Below are 11,618 nucleotides of genomic sequence, written 5' to 3'. Positions count from 1 at the left end.
ATACAAACAAAGCCAATGCGCTAGGGTCAACTTACAGAATACAATAGATATACAACCAACATGCGATAAAGGGGGTATATATATGTTGTATATATACATATAAGTTATGCGTTGCCTACCCTAAGGTATATACATGACATGTTATCAAATCTCTTACACAATTCTATCATCAAAACACATAACGATGTTTATCAACATCAAATCATCAAGTCTCAACAATTATAGTTAGAGTGCATGATATGTCATACAACGGTAATCATAATAAGATGCATGGTGTGCCAATGCAGAATATGCTGACACAAACCCGAATAACGTCACTCTGCTTGGCGACGGGACAAACCAGTGGTATTGCCACTTAAAGGCTGGGCACCTCGAGACGGTCGTAACACTGGCCTCGTGTTTAACCATTTCTGCTCGGGCGTCACTTATCACCTTTGGCTATAGTCAAGACGGTACAAACTCTACATGGTTCGACCATTTCTGCTTGCTATGCCGGACATCAACAGGCACAATACAACTCTACATGGATGATCGTTACCTCCTGTTGTGCCAGGTATAATCAGGACCGATTCAACTCTACACGGCTGATCGTTGCTTCCTGCTATACCGAAGTACTCCACTTGGCACTTCATCGCGTGTATGCATGGGTGCAATATGATTAGCAAAACAACGATTCGTCCTCACAGGTAAAAATTGGTTCATTGACCAAAGGCTTCTACAACGAGAACCCTAGGCTATAGTCAAGTCGGTTGTGACCCTACGGGTTTAACCATTCTGCTTGCTACGCCAGACATCACAAGCACGATACAACTCTACACGGCTGACCGTCACTACCTGTTGTGTCAAGTGTACTCTACTAGGTACCTTACTAACGCCCAGACCCTTGGCTAAAGCCCGTCTTCAAATTCTTTTCCATAGAAATGAGTTCCCTTAAAACAATATTTCTTTTATTAGGTAAAGTGTTCCATCGTGAGTTAATCTATTATGTCGTTAATTCCAAAGTTCAGTTTTCATTTCCAACACCTTTCAAAATAAAGTTCCCAAAGCTAGGATCACCGACCCATTCCCGTTTTTCGAAACTCACTTTCATTCCTAAGTCTTTTCCGTTGAATCATCGTCATTAATTAAAAACATTATATTCTTAATAAATATATTATGGATTTATTTACATAAAACAGATTATGATTATTTTCGGTCCAAAACTCTATAAGTTCAAAGTTCCCATCAAACCCAAACAACTCCCCGAGAAAACACTAGATCCCCTAGAACAATGAAGGTTCGAACCTTGGTCCGACCTAACAAACGTTCCCAAAACAAACCCGTCCTTGTCATGACGAAGGTAAGTGTATTCTACACTCCCAAAAGTGGTATCAAAATGCACGAATATAGTCAGCACAATTTAATCATAACGCAAATACATCAAGCTCTATCGAGCGATGAATCAATATGGCAGTGCTGTAAACATAACCTTGTCATATCCACTAGAAAGCGATAAGACAGAAACCAGTAAACGGCCGAAGCCTCTCAGAAAACGGAGACACACGTCTCATATAAGTTCACTCGGCCGAAGCCTCCAGAAAACATTTTCCAGTTCAAAACGATAAACAATACCCAAGCAATATTCAATATCAAGCAATACTCAAGTCGAAGTTATCGACGCCTACAATACAAATAGCTAGTAAGTAAGTTGCCCTAACCTCGAGTTGTTCTAGTCTCGCGGTGCAGGTCTCGCTCACAAGCTTGCTCAGTCAATCCCAAGGTTTCCACAAACAAACCTTAGAGCAAACAAATCAAAAATCAATCAAATTAAGTCGATACAGTCGAAACAATCCTAACTAACGTTCGACAAAGCTCAAGAAGCTTCAGAGTACAACATTTAGGCACGAATGGAAGGGCTTTCCCCGAATGGATGAGTTTTGACTCGATTCAAGTTTTGTACAAAAACACTTTATTCGCTAAAACGTGCATAACTCGAGCTACAGAACTCAGAATGACACAAAACCGGCGCCAAAATTTCGACAATTGAAAGAGCTACGCAATGGCTCAGGTCATAGAGACTCAAAAATTATTTTTGGACACGGTACCCAAGCAAAAAGGTTTCGGCCACTATAGAAAATAGGGTTTTCGAACTTTTTCTTCGATCTAAATCAATTCCTAGGTATTCTTAGGCGATATCTAGGCCAGGGAAACTCTCAGAAAAATTATCGGGTCGAAAACTGTCGCAGGGGTATTTTGGTCATTATTTTTAGCTCAGAAACTCAAAATCAGAATTTCGAAAAACAAATTCGATGGGGTCGATCCTAACGACATTTATAACAACTAATCCTACTAAAGCTAAGCTAAGTCGTGAGTTTTTAGCTTAAAGAACGAAACTTTGCCCAAAATGGGTATTTCTCACAGAAATCGATTCCGGCAGCATTCCGGCGACATTACGGAAAAACTAATCCGACAGAAGTGCTCTTGGGCACGTAGGGAAGATGTTTAGACAGAGAAATCAAGCTATTTGGACAATTTTACAAAAAGCTCCAAACTTTGAGCTCAGAAAAACATAGAAAAAGTCGACAGATCTGACGATCAGAAGTGAGGGATAGTAACTATACCTCGATGTCTTCGATTAGCAACGAACGGTGAAGCAATCGGGCAAGAAACGGCGAAAATCAACTTCTCCTCCTCTCAAGCTCTCGGCCACTCTCTCTCAAAGGTGAGAATTTTTTTTGTTTTTTTTTTCATTTTCCACCTATTTATAGGATTTGGAAAATGCGGAAAAATGATTATTTCGCGATTCCGATTTTTCCTACTGATTCCAACGTATTTTAGACACGATATTCTTCCCGCTGAATCTCTTAATTCTCCAAAGAAATATCAGTATGATTTTTGATTTTCGAGGCTTGTTTTTAATGTGTACCGGCTTAAAAGTGCACTTTATGCACTTTATGGTTTTGACCTCGGATGCAGAAACTTCCTTCTGAAGAAAGATCTGGAACGTCGATTAGCGTGGGCGTCCGCGAATGAAATCTTTATTTGAAGCTCCGAATAGAAAAAGTCTTCATCGTCCGTAGATTTTAGGGTTTCTGAACTATCAGGGATTCCGTTTCGGCAAACTTCCGAGAATTGGAATTTGACGTTCGTACATTCCAGGGTTTCGCATCGAAATACTTGTTTATAGACGAATAAGAGAAACTCTAACATTTCTCTGAAGAATTTTGGAATTAGTTTCCATCGCGTCCTAAAGTGTAAATTAGCTATTTACTAGTGTCTTTGACCTAAGATTAGGCGAATGTTAGTCGTGCTATACTTTTATCGGTTTTGATACAATCCTTGAACTTTTCTTGAACCTTCTCCTTCATAAATTTATTTCATCCAATAAACTCTTGTTCAGGTTTCCCTTCACGATACATCGAACTTATTCGTTAATAAGGAATTTCACTAATTTATTCTAAGCTTAAAATCTTGGGTCTCACAGCAATTTAACTCACACCGCTTTTGGATCGTTTTCTTCAAATTCAAGAGACGTGTTTTGAGTTCTGGAATTTTGTCGCCAGAATCTCGCTTAGAATTCACAGATGAACGTACTGCAAAAATCGGAATTGCGAAATATTCATTTTCCCGCGATTTCACTCTCCTATAAATAGAAAAAAAAAACACAAAAACTTGTCATTTCTTGTGTGTGTGGCCGCGAGCTTGAGGAGAAGAGGGAGAGGAGAGAACTTCTCCGTTTCTCGAGCGAACTTTGTGCTGTTCGTTGCTACTTCGCGACATCGAGCTACTCTTGCTTATTCTTACCTCTGATCATCTTTTATATCGCGTTTCTTCATCTCTTTCTGAGCTCAAAGTTTCGAGCTTTTCGTAAAATTGTTTGATTTTCCCGATTTTTGTTTTGAACTACCTTCTATAATTGCCCAACAAGCTAAATCACTCGCCGATGCGCACTGATTTCGATCGAGTTGCCAAAGATCTGAAAAACTGTATAAAACCCATTTTACGCACATATTGAAACTTTATCTTCAAAAAGCCACAATCCGACTTAGTGCCCCTAGGATTAGTTGCTATAAATGTCGTTGTGAACGACCCCATCAAATTTGTTTTTCAAAGTTTCGACTTTGAGTTTTTGAACCTTAATTTTGGACCAAAGTGCCCCTAACTAGTCGTAATTCGACCCGGTTGTTCTAAAAATTTTCCGACAATTTCTTTGCCCTAGTTTTACCCTAAAACTACCTAGGAATTAAATTAGATCGCAGAAAAAGCGTCGGAACCCCTATTTTCAAGGAGTGGCCGAGAGCATGTTAGGGGGGGGGGGAGAATTTCGTTTTTGCGATAACTCGTCCTCTCGTGCTCGATTGTTGTACTCCAAAGCTTCAAACGCTTTGTCTATTGTTAGTTAATTTTGTTATGATTGAATTGTTCGAGTTTGGATTGATTTTTTGCTTTGTTTACTCCAAGGTTCAGTTGAGGGAACTTGGGGTGGTACCGAGCTAGATTGTGAGGAAAACCTACACCGCGAGGCTGGAGCAGCTCGAGGTTAGGGAAACTTACTTACTAGCTATTTGTATTGTAGGCGTCGATAACTTCGACTTGAATATTGCTTGATATTGAAGATTGCATTGAATACTGTCTATCGCTTTGAACTGGAAAATGTTTTCTGGAGGCTTCGGCCGAGTGAACTGATATGAGACGTGTGTCTCCGTTTTCTGAGAGGCTTCGACCGTTTACTGGTTTCCGTCTTATGATTTCCGCATTGAATTATTGTTATATTGATATTGTTATTGAACTGTGCGCTTTGTCGCGACTACGGAGTGTAGAATCATGGAAGTGTCCTACTTGTATTATTTCGGGTTGAATGAACAACCCTAGGCAAGTCCAAACCCGAGGTTTGAGATTAAGCCTATTGGAACACTTAGACTTTCCCCGGGGGATTACATTTGGGGGGATTTTGGCAAACTAAGAATGGTTGGAAATTGGGACTAGTGACCTTAGGGAACTTAGTTTTGAGAAACATTTTTATGAATAAAACCATAGGGAATTTAAGTGGAGAAATGATTGCAAAAGACGGGGAAATGTTGACAAGTCTTGAAGCTGCTGGGAATTGGTGGAAGCCACGGGGGTGATCTACGGTGACGAGAGGAGGTCGCTGAGTACTCTTGTACTCCTTCATTGGGTTATGTCGCCGGGCCGACATTAATCATTTGGGTTATAAGTTTGGGTTTTATAATTAAACACACACGTGCGTGGTCGATTCGATGTTTGGCTAACCATGTCACATCATGCATACATTCGAAGCTTGGGACGGTCGAAAGATCGGGCCTCGATGAAGTTGGGACGGCTTCAGTTGGCTTCACGAAGGTTGGGACGGTCGCAAGACCGGCCTTCTTCGAAGACTTCTAGAGTGCATCTTTGACATAGCGGGCGGAAATGGTTCAACCTAGGGTGGTTAGAATTGACCCGACTATGCATGGGTTGTAAGCGACACCCGAGCGGAAAAGGTTACACACTAGGCCAGTGGTAACTGACTCGATGGTTCCCATCCCAATTGACTTATCCGGATCATTGAATTGCATCTCAAACATACATGCACCCTAACTGGAATCGTGTGCTATTGCTTACTGAATTATTGTTAGAGTCGATAACATGCTAGGAATATATATAAACATATATATATATACCCCTCATCACATGTTGTTTGCATATTTACTATATTCCGTAAGTTGACCCTAGCGCCTTGGCTTTGGTTGTATGTTTGTGTTTGGGCGGTCGGCCTGCTGCTAGATGGCGATGGCGGACTGGTTTTCGATGGTCTCTCCCTCGGGGGGGATTAGGTTTGAGCTGGTTGACCGACATGCCCCCACCGCTTGGTTGATCGATCCTGAGGATCATCGGGCGACGTATCGGGGAAGGGTCATGGAGGACCGGACTGATGAGCGTGGACGTCTGACGAAAGGAGTTCTACGACGCATGGAGCTGAGCTTTGACTTACCACCTTCGGTGCGTTGTGGACTGGGCATTGGCCGGAGACCACCTTCACCACCTTCATCTTCATCCAACGACGAGGATCCATCTGAGATCGAGGCTGATACTGAGGCACCTGTTGCGCCACTTCCTGCTACTACTGTCGATCCTACCGACATTGCGTCGTCCTCGAGGCTCGTGGAGCCGAAGAGGGAGCCTGTTGTTCCATCTGCCTCTCGCCGTTTTCCGTCTACTCCATCACGCGGCTACCGCGTGGAACCCCTGGTACGTGTGGTGGAGGAGGATGTCCTTTCTGAGGAGGTAGATGTTGAGATGGGTTCGACCAGGGTCGTACGCAGGACAGTCAGGAGGGAGGTTGTGGACTTGGACTCGGAGATAATCATGGTGGACTCTGACACTGACGTCGATTGCTACTTTGCGAGCGACGAGGAGGAGGAGGAGGAGTATTGAGCGGTACTGGAGGGTAGGTTTAGGCAGGCGTCATATTTTGTGTAGAGCTCTGATTCGTTTTGTTTTGGGACAGGGTAGGTTCCCGACGCATAGCTTTTTGTGTGGTTCTCTTCCTGGAGGATCACAGAGAGTTAGTCGGACTATAGGGGTCTTGTCTAGGCCATTTTGGGGCTGACTTTCTTTCTGGAGGATTGTAATTATAACTTTGTCACTCACGTTTCTCGATCTGTAAATATTTGCCTACATGCACACTACTTAGGAGTCACTGCGGATGCGCGTGACGTTGGGGTACAGCAGAGGCTGTACATGTTTATATGATGAATATCGGTTAGGTTATATTGATGGGTTTACGTCTTTATCTTTAAAGTGTCTTATTTCAAAAAGAAAGGAAACAAACGAAAAAAAAATACATGCTTTTCCGCGTAAAGTTTATTTTTGAGTTACTAAAGTGACACCCGAAAATCGGGGTGTTACATCTCCATTCTGTTGCACAGCCACCACAACTCCTCTTCAATCCGATACACACGATACCTTTCTGAACCCAGTGGCGGATCCAAGACTCGGGGTCGGGGGTTCAAATTTTTCAAATCAACACATCGGTAAAAATATAATTCGAAACAACTTTAATATGTTTATACATAAGAAATATAGTTGTGCAAATAGTTGGGTCTTTGGTGCAAATAGGTGCAAAACATAGTCTACTAGTATGATTAAAAATTTTCAGGGGGTTAAAAAAATTATATAGGAAATTAAGTGTAATTTTTTTTGTTCAGGGGGTTCATCTGCTTAACTCGGGTTCATTTGAACTCCCTCACTTATAACTAGGTCCGCCCCTATCTCACCCCAGGTCCCAAGCATAACGATGGCCAACTTCCATTGCCAAGAGCTCTGCATGGAACGTTGTACCCGTGCCTAAACTTGACGACTCGACGAATATCCATAATATTATTATAAATTATATAAAACATAATGGATAAAATAAGATAAGAGACATGACTTTTGCAGATACATAATGGATAACATAAGATAAGAGACATGAATGTGTTAGTATTAGTTCTAACTCAACTCTACCTTAGCATAACTTTAACACATAATGGATAGGATAAGATAAGAGACATGATTGTGTTATACCAAATGATTGTACTATCTAATCTAATCGAAATCATGTCTCCTTTATCCAGACCACAAAAGTGCATATAAATTGATTTTGCTACAACTCCATATTCATTCATCTAGCTGCTGCCGCGTCGCTCATTAATGGCGCGGACACGGACACAGCCGCAGCCTTCCCCTTCCGCCTACAAACTCCAAGTGCCGCTGTTTCCAACTCTTCCGTTCGACCATGGGGTGGAAACCTTTTGCTGGCTCCCGGTGAAATCGCTGTTGCAACTCCGCTGCGTTTGTAAGTCCTGGAAATACCTAATCTTCGATCCCAAATTCGCCAAAAAACACGTCCGCTCTTCGCCGACGGACTTCACCCGCCACCACCTCATCTTAGGCTACAACACCCTCCCAAGCGACACATTCAAATTCCGTATCAAGGATTTCCCGCTCCTCTCCGTTTTCAACGCCGCCATGCCTGCCCCCGCCACAGAGTTAGGTTATAATCGGAGTGACAATTTAAATTCGATCATGGTCACTTGCGACGACATCATCATCGTGGCTGATTGCAACATATGTATTCTTCTATGGAACCCTTCCACTCGGAGATTCAAAGAGTCGCCGCCATTGGGAAAACCACCGCAAAAAGAAGGTGTTGCCATAACATTAGGGTTTGGTTATGATAATCTTGCAGATAGGTACAAAGTAGTTGTAGTTTACTGCTATGAAACTGATACTAGAGGGTACATAAGAAATAAAACTGATGCTGAGTTATACAAAAAACATGTTAAGGTTAATACTTTGGGTACATATCTTTGGCGGAAGATTCAAGAGTTCCCTTCGTGTGTCCCTTTAATTGGAAAAACAGGAAGATTTGTGAGTGACACTCTTAACTGGTTGGTTACTGATGGGTCCAATTGGTTTATTAATTCTCTTGATCTGGGGAATGAGATTTATCAGAAGCTTTTGCCTCCTGATGATGGAAGTGAGCCTGTGAATTTTTTTGGGGTGTTGAAGGATTGCTTGTGCGTCCTGTATGGAGATTCTCGGGTTTGGAATGTTTGGCTTATGAAGGAGTATGGAAATCAAAAGTCTTGGACTAAACTATTCAGTGTTGCGACAGAACTATTACAAGGGACTTTATGCAATTCATATTTCTGAGGATGATCAAGTACTGGTGGTGCAATTCTTTTCAGAGTTATTTCTTTACAATTCCAGAGATGACACTTTGAAAAGTCTCCAAATACAAACTCCCAGACCTTGTATTTCTATGGTCTCAGGGGTCTACGTAGAAAGTTTGATATCACCTTGCTTTCGATATTAAGATGTAAAATGGCATGTTTGAAGAATCCTTCAATCCATTTATTGTTTTCATTTCATGTTCTTTCTTATTACTTTTGATCATTGTTTATTGAAATCATGCATTTCATTAGGTGGTCAATTAAGTTTTCTCAATTTGGAATAGGATCTAGATTTGATGCCAAGCCACTAGTATGCTTATTTAAATGTCACTTAACTGCTCACAAATTTCATGTTTGCTTCAAATCTTGCATAATACATTATGCACTAAGCAAACTAAATCTTATCATTCACGTAGTTCTTAATGAGCCTTTGATTTAGTTTTTTTCTCTCCCCTTTTTTGGGCATAAGTTCATAATAATAGCACGAGAACTTGTTTTGATGTTTTTGAATCACTAAAATAGACATACACCTTTCAGTTGATTGAAACATTATCTTTTACTTTGGTAGCATATTTTCCTCAATAATTTAGACTGCACAAGTTCAATAATTTGACACAAAAAATCCCTTTCTTCATGTCATCTTCTTGTGTTGCTTATTATATCCTTTCGCCAGAAATACTACACAAATATCTACCTCTAGAGGTGCCTTTTTGCACTTTGTAATAACTAGTTACTAACTAGGATCTTATGTTCTGACTTTTCAAGTATTTTTCAGGTGGGACAGTTGGAACCCATTTCTTAAGTATATTTTTGTGATGACCAAGAGTAGTGGAAGATGTGATAGCAATGAAGCTGATAACAGCTGGGGAAACACAAAGTGAATTAATGTTTTTTTTATATTGTCATATCAAAGCTATTGTGACTTGGAAAGTATTGATTATATTTTCATATAGGATAACTGGAAATTTGTCAACTAAGACTGAACCTTGAATGCCTTTTGTTTGAAACTATAAGTTTTCTTCCATTTATATCTTAGACTGCTTTGTTTAGTATCTGGAAATGATTTAATGAGAGGGGATTATGGATTGATGGACAGACCAATGTCCTACATTTTAAGCAGGGCATTGTATAGTTGGTATTAGCCTTCATAGCAATTACAATCTGATTAGAACATAGATTTGCTTCAGACATACTTCTAAGTCTTACTGTGTAACCTTTACTCTGATAATATGTGAGTTACTTTGTTTGTAAGTTGCCCATACTTTGCTAAATACCAGGAAAGCCAGGGGGATTGGATTACAGAAATCATTGAGTGTTTATCTCTCATTCTTGTTCTTGACTATAAAAGAACACCGGTTTGGTGCAAAAAAACCACTAAACTTCATGCAATTGTTGACTTCAAAAACTGTTGAAGTTTATGAGACATCAACGAATGCTATTGCTCCCTACTTATTTGCCTCTACTTAAACTGTCCTGCAGTTCATTTTTACTTAGTTGTGCATGGTTCATTATGTTTGCATGGTGCCCTACTTTGTTGCTCTAGTTTATCTGTATCTGAGTTATTTTGGTGTTTTGGTTTAGTTGCGCTCGCTCACATCTCGCAAAGAAAAAAAATTATGCTGACGAAGAGTGTGTTTTTCTTTTTTGTTTTAGATGGTTTTTGATTGTCTTCCAAACGGGAACCTGTGACCCTGCATTTAGTTCCTTTTTCCTTCTATTATCATACTTTTGTTTGTTTTTCTTTCTGTATTATCATTGTCTTTAGCACTTTAATTATTCAGATTGATCTTTTCTCTTCTTTTTTTTTCATCATTACTAATGTTCTTATTCATGTCATTAGCACTAGAAGTTCACAGTTCTTGAAAATCTTAAAAAGAGCCAATTTTAATTATTGTTTATGGTTTATCAATATTATTTCAAATTGTGGATTCGATCTCTCCTTGTACTTTTCATACATGAGAAAGTAAGATTAGCACCTGAAATGGGCGTGGACACCCAAAGAAGGAACATGAATAGGTATGGTAGTTAGAGATAAAATGAAAATTATGATGTATACAAGGCATCGTCATTATTTGTGTGTTTAAAAAATGAGATTGTTTTGATACATACCAAGCCTATTTTAAGTTATATTTATTTTGTTACTTGTGAATGTTTCTCTTTTACTCTATGCAATAGTTGTTACTTTGAATTTGTTCACCGTCCAGCATGGTGTTAATATTTTCTTAAGTAGGTTTTCCTATCTTGCTTATATCTATGACACATATATTACACAATAGTTTCTTCTACTATATTGTGCTCTTTTGTTGCAACGAAACACAACAACTCAGTGCTGAAATTATCAATGGAAGCACTTGAGTTGATCACAATACTCACACAATGGACTCACAAAGAAAACCCTAATAACACAAGCAACGCAACTAATATTTCACACACTGTAGCTAGGGTTTCTTGATCAACTTAAATAGATGCTCTTGAGACAGCGTCTTCAATGGGCTGAGCACCACAAAGTCCATATAGTAAAATTGAATCAAATCTTCAAAAGATCTTCTTCCACAATATAAAAACACTAGAACCAAATCATCACAATTACTCGATCCACACGAATTAATCTTATTTCTCCAAATAGATTAATTTTCCAAATCACAGAAGATATGCAAGACTTATAAAATGCATAGAATCACTTCATATCTTTACAATAAGTTCTCCACGTAAAACATGCACAGATCACACAACAACCCAAATCACAATGTTCTACAAGTTGCTTAGAACATTCGGTTGCACATCAGACAAATCAATGTTGTTTGTCACACCAAGAGACATATGAAACTAACACAAGTACCTTAGACAAAATGCAGCCAATATCTACACAAAATACTCAACACAACTTACCGTCTATTTGTTTTATTCTTCACCTGCAGAAAC

The 11,618-nt window shown here is 39.7% G+C and overlaps 1 pseudogene; it reads left to right on the top strand.

Moving 5' to 3' along the window:
• The first annotated feature begins 7,671 nt into the window (after positions 1–7,671).
• Positions 7,672–8,839, top strand: LOC130733321 (F-box/kelch-repeat protein At3g23880-like; annotated as a pseudogene).
• The last annotated feature ends 2,779 nt before the right edge of the window (positions 8,840–11,618 follow it).

The sequence above is a fragment of the Lotus japonicus genome, chromosome 1 (assembly GCF_012489685.1).
Source record: "Lotus japonicus ecotype B-129 chromosome 1, LjGifu_v1.2".
NCBI lineage: Eukaryota > Viridiplantae > Streptophyta > Magnoliopsida > Fabales > Fabaceae > Lotus > Lotus japonicus.
This window is presented reverse-complemented; position numbering and strand designations above follow the sequence as displayed.